This window comes from Nothoprocta perdicaria, unplaced genomic scaffold (genome assembly GCF_003342845.1).
Source record: "Nothoprocta perdicaria isolate Ctin4 unplaced genomic scaffold, notPer1 scaffold_144, whole genome shotgun sequence".
NCBI classification, from domain to species: domain Eukaryota; kingdom Metazoa; phylum Chordata; class Aves; order Tinamiformes; family Tinamidae; genus Nothoprocta; species Nothoprocta perdicaria.
Window position 1 is genome coordinate 636,950 of NW_020454583.1, and position 12,344 is coordinate 649,293.

The window sequence follows — 12,344 nt, forward strand, 5'->3', positions numbered from 1 at the left end:
AGGGTGCCAGAGCCCTGGCACAGGCTGCCCAGGGAGGTTGTGGAGTCTCCGTCTCTGGAGGTCTTCCCAACCCGCTAGGATGCAGCCCTGTGCCCACATGCTCTAGGTGACCCTGCGTGTGCAGGGGGGTTGGACTAGATGGTCTCTAGAGGTCCCTTCCAACCTCAACCATTCTGGGATTCTGTGAGTCTCCTGTTCCTGGGTTCTGAAGCTCATAATGTTACCGTGTTAGAGCCTCTGATGGTTTGTTTGTAAGGAACTTGGCCATATTGCACGTATTAACTGTCACTGTTGTGGTCATAAATGCATTGTTGTTGAAACTGAGATACTGCGAATGCACCTGGTGCATGGTCCTGCTGGTAGGCACAGAAACTGTGGGATGTGACTGTAGTACCTGGGGTTTTCTTGCCCTGTCATGTCTTTGCTATGAAATGCAGCCTTCTAGAGTTCTGATTCCTGTTTAAAATATAATAATAATAAAAACACAGTGCAAGACTCAGTGGAAGATGGTTTCGAGCTTTAACTGATGCTTCCGTTTACCACAGCGTGAGAAGGATTTTTGAGCTTCTAGAATTGAATAATGTTTCAATGAACGGATTTAACCGAATTCTCCAAGGTCCTGCATTTCCGTCCTGAGTTTGAGTCACTTCCCTACTCCCAGGGTGGCCTGTGAGGACTTGGGCTGTTGGGAGGGGAAACGGCCGTGCAGGGTGTCCCAGGGGGAGCGCTCCCGGCACAAAAACCTCCTCTGGCAGCGTCCTAGCGAGGTGACGGGAGACGAGTCCAACAGCAGCAGAGCCCCGGGAAGTGGGAGCCGGGCCGTGCTGGTGCATCTGGGTCTGTTCATTTGTGGGTTTAYTTCAGTTCTATTCTCAAACTGTCGGAAGAGATGAAATTTTAGTGTGTATTTTTTTCCTGTAACTCTTTGCACTGTCAGCTTTAATGTGCCAAGTTATTTTTAATGAACGTTAATTGAGCTGTGAAAATGAAACCTTTCTTGCTGTGCAAAATGAAATTAAACTTCTCTTATTGAAATAAATAGAAATCTTTTTTGTTTAATCTTCCTGGTTTTGATGGCATTTGGGCTTTCCTTCTGCCCGGCTCTGCTTTCTCACGTTATTCAACATTTCCTCCCGTTGTTGCCAGAGGAGAAACACGTGCCACCAAACACTGAGCCAGCGGAGGAGCCCAGCTGCCCTCCCGCAGGCTCTTAGTGGCGCTTCATTTATCCAAGTGTCTTGTCCGTTTGCCACTGACCTTGACCTGTCCTCTAATGTACTATATATATATATATATATGTGTATATATGTATGTGAGAGGGAGAGCATCCCTGTGGCGGGGGCGGCTGCTCGTGGCAGCGCCGGGCCCGGCGCCTCCTCCAGGCTCGCTCTGCCCCGGGCCCTTCCTTGCCTTGCCTGGTGGTGGCCACGTTTGTTCAACTGCCCTTCCTCCCCCCGATGAAGGAATAGCGCTCCCGGTGTTGTGTGTGTGTGTTCAGCAAGAAGAGCTCGGCGTAAGGAAGGATTCTCTTTACTCCGAGTAGGTGGATCCAGTCAAGGCAATTTTGCCGTCCTTGCAGAGCCTCCTAGGAGAGCCTGACGTTCTGAAACCCGAATTACCTAGATCGAGATCGCCTCGAAGCGGAGCCTAGCGCTCAAGTAGCTGCTGTTTGTGTGTTCCAGGTGCTGGTGCTCGCCCTGCCGTGACAGACTCCCGCCGGTCCCTGCCCGACTCCGTTTACCAGCGTGCCAAAGGTAGGTGATCCCGCCCTGCTCCCGCAGCCGGAGACCAGGAGCTACCCGGATGTGTTGCTTGCCTTGCCCTTGCTCGTGGTGCAGTGCTAGTGATTATTTTTAAACTGCTAGATAGGTTATTAGGTAGCATTAGGTTTTTTCCTTCAGTGATCTGAGACAAAGCAGTTTGAACTCTGGATTTTAATAACTGAGTAGGGTTGGATTATGAATTAGGCACTGGATGTTTCTACAGCTGCTTTGGGCTGCTGCCTCTTGTTATCTGCTGCCTTGGTTCAGGACTTTGTTTTGCCCAGAGGCTCCGTGGGGAAGATTTGGTGCTAGGGAGGAAGAGCCTGTGGGGAAACAAACTCAATGTTGTTCACTGCTTTTCCAGAAACTAATAGCTTATAAGGCATTATACATGAGTCTTGTATACCCAGGCTTTCTTTTCCCCTCTCCTCAAGAGTGCATTTAGTACATTTGGTATAAATTCAAGACTTTTAACATTTCATTCWGGGCTGGCTGTGAAGATAAGAAATAGCCTAATAAAGCTGATGTTTCCCACTCATTTCCTTTTGTGATGGAGTCCAGCTATCTCCTCCTTTGTTAATCCACATAGCCTGTTGTCTGCGTCCAGTAACTGTAGCCAGCCCCTRTGCTTTGGCAGAGACTTTGTTAACACAGATTTTTAATGAAATGAAGCCTTATTATGATCCTACTAAAGAAAGAAAAAGGCAGAACGCTGAATGAATGTGCTCATCCCTACAGCAGAGAACAGGAAACTGGGAACTTAGTTTTATTCATGACTTTACCAGGCAAATTTATTATTTCTTACTCGAGTTCTTGGAAAATAAAATAAAATAAAATAAAATAAAATAAAATAAAATAAAATAAAATAAAATAAAATAAAATAAAATAAAATAAAATAAAATAAAATAAAAAGATCGTACCTTCCTCAGATGAAAGTTAGGCCTGGTTAGTTATTGACAGCTTGGAGCCTTCAGATGGAAAGCAGTGTATAAAGTACTCGCACCTTCATTTTGCTATGAGTTGTGTTAAAAACCTTTTCAGTGAAGTATTATCAGAAGGTTAAATACTTCAATAATATGCAGGTGAAGTAGTTAGAATTAAAAATGATACCAAAGGCAATCCAGTCTTTAAGTTTAAACGTCAACATACGTTTTTGTCAATGACTTAGTTTCCTTCAAACTAGAGCAGGAAATTCTGAAATACTAGAATTGCAAATTTAAGACATTACAGTGGCTTTTCTCAGCACTTTTTCAAATAAATCAATATTTTTCCCATCACATTTAAATACTGTTTATAACCATAGCCAGCTGAAACCTGGAGTCTGGAGTTAGAGTATTTCAAGAAATTAAGAGTATTCTGACACTTGGCTTATGTAGGAATTTTCTACTCTTTGAAACAAGGATTTAAGAAGATAAGAAAATATTATTCTGTATGCTTTCCCAAAAGGCAAGATACATAATAGTTCCCTGAGAGGGAACAATAGCCTTTGTATTTGGAATATCAGGTCTCTCTTTTCTTTCACTATAATAGCCCAGAACACTTATAAAATTAACTCCATTTCAGCAACGAAATGAAATTGAATTTTATTATTCATGCATTTAGCATCTCTTCTGACCTTTGGCTACATGTGTATACCCTGATGCATGTTTCTGATGAAATATAATCAACTTGGTGAAGATCTGTTTCTGCAAAGCGTGGAGCTTTCTGGTCTCTTTCCAAGAGGGGAATTATCACATAGGTGCAGCTTTATTACAGCCGGTGCTTGAGAGCCTTTGTTTGGATCCAACAGACTCAACGTCTTGCCCTTTGGAAAGGAAATGCACTTGGTCACAGGAAAAATATTCACAATAAAAATATGTATAAAAAGTATAAAAATATGTTCTCAAACTTCCCCAAGCTGCAGAGAGCAGTGCTGCCTCAGACAATTTTGTTGAGTATTGGAGTTCTTTGGGGTCCTAAAGAGTGTGTGGTTATTGAGATCTGCAAAGCCACCTTTTAGCTAGTTGTTAAAGTTGCCTTTTTTTCTGCTCTCTTCTACCTGTCCTTCTCCGCCTCCTCAAATGGATGCATCCCTATTTTGTTTTTTGTTTACTAGCAAATAAACAAAATCTTCATCTCGTTTCTACCAAAAAATTAATAAGAAAGTGTGGATGAAATCTAATGTTCTCACAGTTGTCTCAGTATTACAGTTGCTGCAACGCCATCCTAACAGCATTTAAACAGTTTTAAAGCGTGATATTGCATGTAGTCATACTCTGTACTTTTGAACTTGTTACTCGCTCATTACTTTGAGCGAAAGAAGAAAGAAAAATAGATCTCACCTTGTATTTTCTCAATAAAACATTCCATAAAGCAATTGCAATGTGCGCATTGAGCAGAGGTGGGTTTTGGTAACTTAGTGACACAGTTTAAATATTTTGGGAGACGAGCAGTGTAGAAAAGGTTTTGAGAGCCTCTTTCGCACCTTCGTGGCACTTGTACCATTCAGGTCACCGAGTGCTGCGTGTGTGTGTGCAGGAGGGAGGCGGTTTGGCCGGGTTTGGGCTGAAGAGAGGGAAGGGAGGAGGGTTTTGGCAGCCCCTGAGCRCTGCGCAGGCGCCGAGCGAGGACAGAGCCTGGGCGCTGCGGTGCCAGCGGGCCCGTACAGGGGCTGCCACCGGGATGGGGGCACCACGTGGGGCTCCTCCGGGGCGCCCTCGGGGCTTCCGAAAAACTCACCCCCRTCCTCTGGGCGTTTCGTACCCGGTCTGGATTTGTTCGGGTTTTTCTTGAGCTCRGTGGGACTCTGGGAGCGCTCCCTGGTGCTTTGCTGCAGCTCGGTGTGTCTGCAGCTGTTGTGGGGTTTYTGAGGCGTTAAACCTAAAGGAAATATTAATTATTTGTACCGTTTCATACAAGGGAGTTTCATGGAAGTTTTGATTGTGAAAGTGTTAGAGAGGGAAAGGTACCTACTGAGTATATGTTCCAGATCCTTTTTCCAAAGGTGCAAAAATTATTTTTAAAAAATCCTGTAATTATGTCAATTACTCCAGGTGCCTGAAGTGTTTATTTTAAGCCTTTGAATGCAGCTTTTAGTTTTACTGTAAAAGGTATTTATAGAGTATAATGATCACATTTCCAGAGCACTGCCCTTTATATCTTAGGCCAGTCTTATCTTGCTTTCTGAATTGCAGTTGTGGACAGAAGAGAAGAATCTTTTCCTGCCTTCCCTTCCCTCACTCCCCCAAAGCCCTAGCACACCCGCCTGTGTTAATTCAAGGAAAAAATCAATTCTGCAATACGTTAAGTAATCTTAGAGACACTGCCTTTTTAAATTTTAACTACATTTTTATAGTTTTCCTATTTGTAATCATTGTAATTATTTGAGAAKACAAGTGTAGCTTATTAATAATCTCCAAATAGATAACTGAGTCACTTGTCTGTGAATTTTTACAGCTGTGGTGCTCAGAGGCAACTTGAGTTTGTCAAAATTAACTGCATCTTGCATGGCTCACAGGGGGCATTTGTGGTGTGTTTTATGGCCGCAATCCGCATGGATTCCTGTCGGAGAGGGAGCCCTGCACAATTTTCCTCAGCACCTAAAAAGTCAGTTGGGAAAACCGAGAAGATGATCCCATGTTTCCTGGTGGAAGTAGGTTTGTGKTTTAATAGCCAGAATGAACTTGGTCTTCTCATGCTGTGTGTGTCACTTCTTCTTAGACAAAACCAACTTTGTTCTCTGAAGAGAATCCAGCATATTACTTGGCTCACGAGCACAGCTCGAAATAGACCCAAGACTAAGCACGTGGCCATCAAAATACTTGAATTTAAGTGTCTTGACCAGGGTTAAACAGAACAGCACTCTCAGAACTGGGCRCCGAGTCCCCATGTCTTGGGTTACTAGGTCAGCATATCCCTAATTAAATCAGCTGATTACAGGRCTGGGCCATGCGCTGGGCTTTGCTTTACGGAGCTGCTGGTACGACTCTGGGGTCTCATCTTCCGCAACTCTTGGAGACAGCGCGYGCGAGTCACCGCGAAGGAGGCGCATCCCGAAGCGCTCGGTGCTGCGGAGGGAGCTGCCCGGGATGAGGGGCTGCAGCGGCGAGAGGGGCCGCGGGGACCCCCGGGCCGGGCCGGGCCGCCCTCGTCCTGCCCCGCGGGACCCTGCGCCGCCCCTGCACCCGCTGAGGAAGAGCGGAGCCAGAAAGCAGTTCTGCTTTGCACCTTCGGGGGGAACTTGAAATGCAGCTGAACTATAAAGTTCGTATTTGCAGTAGCCTTCTCGATGTGTGCCATGCAGCATAACATCTGCGTGATCAGTGTCAAGTGAGGTTTAGAAAACAGCAATTCTCCCTGCTGAAAAGCTGCGTTTTTGTGAACGGGAAGAGCTCGTACGTGCGGTTTGTGTCATCTCCTACCTGCTGCATGACATTTTGCCTGCCGAAGAGGCGTTCTGGCTAACGTTGCTAGTGGTAATTTCACTAGCAAAAGAGAACATACTTAAAAGTAACATATATTTGCTGTGGAATTCTGTTTCCAATAACTTGGAGAATTAATCTGCCTTGCAGTTACTGTGTACCTTTGGTAGCAAAGCTTGAATTCTGCTAACTGTAGAGGATGTGAGAAAATGAAGAACTTGTCCTTTTGCTCATTTTTTTTGGTAAGGCAACAGTGATAAAAAGCATAGAGTACTGCACATACAGGTAGAAGGATTTTTAAAAACTCTTTGTTTTCCTTGTTTCAAGTTTGGTCTCATTTTATAATGAGCATCCTACGTTCCTTGCAGTCTTTGGGGTTTAAGCTGGTGCCCTCCCTGGGATTCCCTGCAGAGTTTTGGGGATTCCCTGCAGCTCTCATCCCATCCTTCCTTATCACGGAGGCTTTTCCAGATGTCCTCCTCTCTGTTGCTYCCCGTAGTAGAGACTCTGCAGCTCCCTGTCTGCCTGCTCTGTCACCCTTTACTTCCCTCTTCTCACTGAGGTGATGATCTGTCTCCTGCCCCTGGATTGAGCCCCTAAATGCTCAGTCCTTTCTGTAGGTGCCTCATGCCGCTATTGCTACTTGCACTATTTTTTCCCCTTCTACTGCAAGTCCTTCTCCTCATCCCTTTGATCCCTTTGCTCCAGCTCTTTCCACTGGCCTATGGGATGTACCTGTAGTCTGCTGTGGTTTTTTCACATGAGATATATGAACAACTTTACCGATGAGTCTCATGTAAGTTTTTAAGTGGGTCAGAGAGATCCTTTGCCTGAAGCTGCGTGTGACTGGGGGATTCAGAGTTTCCCAAAAGCCTAAGTCTGAGGGATAGTTACCAAAGCCAGAGCTTTGTCTGTGCGTGCTCAGAGCATTCCCTGGTGCATTGGCTTGTGTCATACCGCTGATTCCCAAGGTATCACATACCAGCCAAAAACATGCCGTTGAGCAGCGGGTTAGGCTTCTCCTCACCTTTGCTCTCTCTGAAGTTGTCTCTGAAGATGAAACAGCAGAGTAAGTATTAGTTTTCCTCGTTTAGTTCTCTCTGGAGGTTCCTCAGTGGCCTGCTCTGCTGCTCCTGGATTTCCAAGGGGCTGGAATGACCTGCTCTGCTCTGTCTGGAGCAGCATTTCACCATGGTGAGGGTCAGGGCGCTTTGTGAGCAAAAACATTAATCCCCCAAGTAAAGGGTGTGACAACCTCAGTTTTACTTAAACAATTTAACTAGAACTGCAGACCTTTTATACAAATGTGTGCAAAACTAGTTCCAAAACCAGCCTGTAGGCGAGGTTTTTAACGGTTGAATTCTTCAGTACTTGGATTTAGCATCAGTGGCATAAGGAAAATGTGTGTTCCTTAGGGCACCTTGCCCTGCAGCCGTGCGGGAGGCAGCGCTGCTGTGAGGGGCTCTGAGCACGGAGAGGGCCCGGAGCTTAGGGAAGTCCTGAGACTGCTCCCGTGCAGCCTTGGGAATTAATGGTACGGCACATRGAATCACAGAGTGGTTGAGGTTGGAAGGGACCTCTAGAGATCATCCAGTCCAACCCCCTGCTCCAGCAGGGACACCCAGAGCACGGGGCACAGGGCGGCATCCAGGCGGGTTTGGAGATCTCCAGAGAAGGAGGCTCGAACAGGCTGCCCAGGGAGGCTGTGCAGGGCTCTGTCACCCTCACAGTAAAGAGGTTCCTCCYCACGTGGAGATGGAACTGCCTGTGTTGCTACTTGCACCCATTGCCCCATGTCATATCACTGGCCACCACTGAGACAATGTATCAGTCACAATCCAATATATCAGGGAATGCTCTAAGCACGCAGAGACAAAGCTTTGAGTTTGGTAACTATCCCTAGGACTTGGGCTTTGGGCAGTAGAGCAGCAAGTGGCCGTCCGGGTGTTGCCATCCAGGAGAGGCCAAGGTGTTTGCTTCCTGCCTTGCAAGTTGTCTCTGAGGCCGGCGGGGAGGAGGTGCCAGCCTGGCACCCGCCTTCACGTGACGAGTGGGTTTTCTAGGTTCGCTTCTAGTCCTCCCTGAGCTGTGGGGCTGTAACCTGCCCCTCTTCCCATTCGCTGCTCTCCAATTCCTGATATTCCTGGATGTCCTCCTCAAAAGGCCTGTCCTTGGGGCCTGCTGCACAGCTGGGAGCACTGCTGGTTGTGCTGGCCCCTCTCTGCGCCGGCTGATGTGGGAGGTGAAGGAGCCGCTTTCCTTCTGCTCTAACATCGCCCACGACCCAGTGGGAGGATGTAGCTCCTGAACACGAGGTGAAGTGCTGAGGTACTGTGGGAAGCTGCCAAGCTCTTAAGGATTTTGTCTGGCTCTCAGCTAGACTCGTTAATGAAGCAGTGATGATAGAGCCACTCCTACTGAAACTGTCAGCACTGCTGCAGGTTTTCAGTTGTGCTTGTAAGGAAGGAACGAGAACTCGGTAGCTAAACTTCCAAATCACAGATCTGTGTGGCTTTAAACCTGTTTTTCTTTTATTTAATCTTGGTTCTAGTACTCARAAGTGTGTCCTGATGTTTGGAAATTGTTGGGAGACTCTTTCATATTTGTTGGTGCACTCTAGTGTTATCTGGTAGGAAGAAAATGCGTCCGTAAGTGTGTGAGGCTGGAATATCCCGTCAGTGGGAGAGTACATAACATTTCTAGATGAAAAGGAATATMATGTAGCATCCACAGCCAAATGTTCACTTTTGAATTCATTTGCTTATTGCAGTGAGGTTTTACTCAGAAAAGTGGGCTGTGGAGAAAATTTCTCGCCCACTGGCTAGAAAGATAAATTGGTTGCAAGGGGATAGAACAGGAGTCTGGAAAGATTCAGTTTTGCTCACAGACAGAATGAGACAGAGTGAGAATAGGGAGAGTGTAAGTGCAGCACCTCCAGGAAACGTTGGTCTCAGAATGAGTATTTTGCTAGCAGGAAGTTCAGACTATTTTATTTTATTTTATTTTATTTTATTTTATTTTATTTTATTTTATTTTATTTTATTTTATTTTATTTTATTTTATTTTATTTTATTTTATTTTATTGTTTAATTTCTGTGGAAAAAGGCAGGTGATCTTAGTCCTTATGTGGTGAGGGTGTTCTGGCAGAGCCTGCCCTCCTTAGCAGCGCCCTGGTGCGGTGGAAAAACGGTGTTGGAAGAATGGGGGTGGAACAGCTGCCTGAGTTTCAATATTAGAGCAGCCGACACTTGAACTGCAAGGTAAGAATTTGGAATAAAGAGGGTTTTATTGAGGTGCTTACAGAAATTTGCATCCCACTGTGCACGTCTTGCAGAAATGTTTTAATAGTTTCCCTTCATTTCTTACCCTGTCCTGGGAACCGTAAGCTGTTTTTCTGTTGTCTTCCCTCCTCCTCCCGCTCCTTCTACGAAGGAATTGAGAGAGATTTGCCACTGAACACATGTTGCAGAGCACTCACAAGCACTATTTTATTGAAGWGGGACTCGCTTGAACTGGAGGAGGATCTGTAGGAAATGATTTTATTAAAACAAATGAATGCTGCTGACATTCCAGGCCAAAGCACCGGCTTGACTTTGAATTTAAAGGATTTCCAAGCAGTTTAGGGCAGACTGTTTTGAACCAACCATGAAACATGAGTTTCCTGTGTGTTTGTGCTTTGGGAGCGGGAGAGGGAATTCCAGTCTGTCTCCAAAGACATGTTGGATAGAAGGAGAGCAGGAGCTTCAGTGAGAGACTTGGGGCTCCCTTGCTTGCCTGGGCTCGTGCTTTTCCAGTTGTGCAACATAAACCACCAGTCACTGATGTGACAACCGTGCGATTTGTGAACCTCTTCTATGCAGTTTCATCTCGTACAAGATCCAAGAATATCCCTTCATTTAAATGACATGTTTTCTTTTTATGTACGTCCTGTCAGGAAATGAAAAGACCAAAATTGAAAGTTAGTTCTGAGTAGCTATTGCAGAATCCAAACTTCTGCTATGATTTTTATTGGGAAGATGAAATGATTTATACACAAATCAGTGGGATGTAGCTGGAAATTTTCAGCAGCTGGAAAAAAACGTAGAGGACGAAGAACCATCACAGTGGTATTAGATGCTTCTTATTGGAATCTGCAGCTGTATCTTTTAAGCTGCCCCTGATTACGTATCTAAGTGTGGAATCAAGAATGATGATGTCTTATATCTGGTAATTACTTTTAACTCCATGTTCAAAGAGGCTGCTGCTAGAAAGTGGCTTTCTGACTCGGTATTGAACATAGGTTTTTAGTAGGTAACCATGAATTCTATAAATCTCTGAAATTTGGCCTTACGGTTTGAGAAGTAAGTCATATTGCATAAAAATTCTGATCTGTTAACACTCGGTTGCAAATGGAGAAGTGTAAGAAATTTTTCAGTATTATTTTTCAGTATTTGATATGACAGAGAATTGCAAAGCTCACAGAGCTAGGAATTAAGAGTCTGAGTTTGTCCTATAAAATACTTAGTCCTCTGTGAACTAGAAAGTTAAAAATCGTTTTAATATGCATATCTTTCACAATTTCCTACTCTTGTGCGATGGATTGGATCAGGGTTTTGTGAAGTGACTGATAAATTGTTTAAGACTGTAAAATTCAAGTTGTCTAAAAAAATATATACTACTATTTTCTTTAAAAGAATAGCTTGGGTTGCTGGAAATAAATTTTTGATCTGAACAGTCAAACGTATCATCCTCTTTCTAGTTAAAAATATAAAATAAAAGCATAATTCTGTGGGGAAGAGAAGGTCATCAGTTCAATTTTATTTTCAGCATTTTCTAGACAGTTTAAAGTGAAATCCCTGGCAAAGTAGGTAGCAGCGTTTCAGGGGATTAGCAGTGAAACGTCCTTCTGTGCAAGATGAAGGTTATACTTCTGTTTGAGGACTGTGCTGTGTTTATACAGTATATAAACRGGCTACCACCTCTAATGAAGTGCAATTCTTACAGTTTGATATGGGGAGGGGAAGAAATAATGGAGGCAAATCATCCAAGCACTTCTTCAAACGTGGGACTTTTTAAGTCTTTAAAGAAATTAAAGGATCTTTCCTTTATAAGAGTTCATAGAATTCACAATTTCAAGTATGAGAGTTTGAAAGTTTTAAATTAAAGGTGAAAAGAAGCTTTATTGGCAGYTGGGATAAAGATGGTACCTTTGCTCAATGAACAGCAGCAGGCTCAGGCCTCCTGCTCCAAACAGCACATTTTTTGCAGTGCATCATGTAGATAATATTGTCTAAACTTTTCTCCACAGTTTCTGCTTTTTCAGTGGTTTTGTGTGTTTGCCTTTCGCCCTTTCATTTATGAGAYTGCAGAGAGGTTAGTAAGGGTAAAATGATGTGTAATTTTCTCATCTACACCCTTGCCATGTGTTGAGTTGTTCTCGGACTTTTTCCGCTCTCCAGACTTGATTTTCCTTCTCCAGTCTTGATTTTCTGTTTAAGTGTTGTCCCCTGGGAGGGATGGAGAGACAACGGCTCAAAGAAACACCGGCACATGCTGATCTCGTCCATGCTGATCTCGTCCATGCCACAGGATTGGCAGAAACACCCACAGAAAAAAAAAGCACTGCAGCTGTTTCAGAGGAACCGTGAGCTCCTTGCTGCCGGAGTTCCTTCTAGTGCAGTTGAACTGCTCATTAGCTGTGTGGTTTTCCTAGAGCTGCTTTAAAAAGAATTCAGGAAGAGGTGAGCTCATGGTCTCTTCTGCTTTTCTTGCTGTGTTCACCTAAAGGCAAAGCAGGGCTTGGTGTTGTGTTTTGTCAACACGTTGGCCGAGGAACGTGAAGTGGAAGAGACCCCTCCTCCACGTTGTGTTGTCTCAGCTCGTCGGCACCGAAGAGTCTGGAGACTCGTGGTCTTGAGTTTGCTGTTGCTGCCCAGAGGGTGAGAAACGCCCCATGGCGACAGCAGCGAGGCCGGGATGAAGTGAGAAGCCACCTCTGCTGGAGGAAACCCCCGAGACGAGGCCGTCGGCAGCAGCGGTTTCTCTGGTGGCTCCCGGCAGGCGCCGGCGGGAGGAGGAAGGAGAGGCGGCTGCGAGGAACGGCGGCCGCGGCCTCCGGGAGAGGCGGCCTCCGGGAGAGGCGGCCTCCGGGAGAGGCGGCCTCCGGGAGAGGCGGCCTCCGGGAGAGGCGGCCTCCGGGAGA

General features: G+C 45.2%; 1 protein-coding gene across 3 annotated transcripts in view; it reads left to right on the forward strand.

Moving 5' to 3' along the window:
* Nucleotides 1-1,698: 1,698 nt before the first annotated feature.
* NCK2 (NCK adaptor protein 2) overlaps nt 1,699-12,344 on the forward strand; it is a 50,937-nt gene continuing 40,291 nt past the window's right edge. The window contains exon 1 of one of the 3 annotated variants that reach the window (XM_026034469.1): nt 1,699-1,754. The gene's annotated coding sequence lies outside the window, so the exon portion shown is untranslated. Of the gene's footprint in view, nt 1,755-11,862; nt 11,884-12,060; nt 12,082-12,344 lie in introns of those variants that run through there. The other 2 variants (XM_026034470.1, XM_026034471.1) reach the window with 2 other exon arrangements.